At 44.6% G+C, this 507-nt stretch overlaps 1 long non-coding RNA gene across 1 annotated transcript; it reads right to left on the bottom strand.

The window, feature by feature from the left end:
* Nucleotides 1-501, bottom strand: LOC113465219 (uncharacterized). The gene is made up of 3 exons (XR_003390061.1): nucleotides 413-501; nucleotides 168-303; nucleotides 1-91 (listed from the first exon to the last, which is right to left on the bottom strand). It is a non-coding gene; the product is annotated as an uncharacterized LOC113465219 (long non-coding RNA).
* Nucleotides 502-507: the final 6 nt, after the last annotated feature.

Here is a 507-nt window from a genome sequence, read left to right as displayed (position 1 = left end):
CGCCTTGTATATGATCTTCCCGCAACCGAGTCTATACGAATTCGCCCATACCAATTGAGTATAGAGACCCACCTTCTCAAAGTTCTGTCTTCTGATTAAAAAACGAGGATATAAGGAAATTCGAACATCGGCAGTGACGTACATAAAATATAGCAGTGGTTACGTACGTCAATCGAGAAACTTGGTTTCTGTCGAAGTCCTTCACTCCTCTGTACCACGCATGGACTGCGTCCTCGGGTTTGATGCCAGCTTCTCCGGTCGAAGCCACCCAGACTACATTTTGTCCAACGTATCCGTCAGATGCTAAACATACCAATATCACTCGCCTATGATATCAGCCCGTTATCGTTTTCCGAAGTTCAAAACACGAAAATCGCGTTCGACCAACGGTATCAATTACAAAAATATGTACCATCGTTTCTGCATTGATCGTAAGCATTCTGACATTGATTGCTCCACCTTTGAGCCACCTCGGCCAAACCCTCGTCCCAGATCTTAAAGTTCAAA

Source organism: Ceratina calcarata, unplaced genomic scaffold (genome assembly GCF_001652005.2).
Source record: "Ceratina calcarata isolate Rehan_Ccalc_2016 unplaced genomic scaffold, ASM165200v1 scaffold10550, whole genome shotgun sequence".
NCBI lineage: Eukaryota > Metazoa > Arthropoda > Insecta > Hymenoptera > Apidae > Ceratina > Ceratina calcarata.
This window is presented reverse-complemented; position numbering and strand designations above follow the sequence as displayed.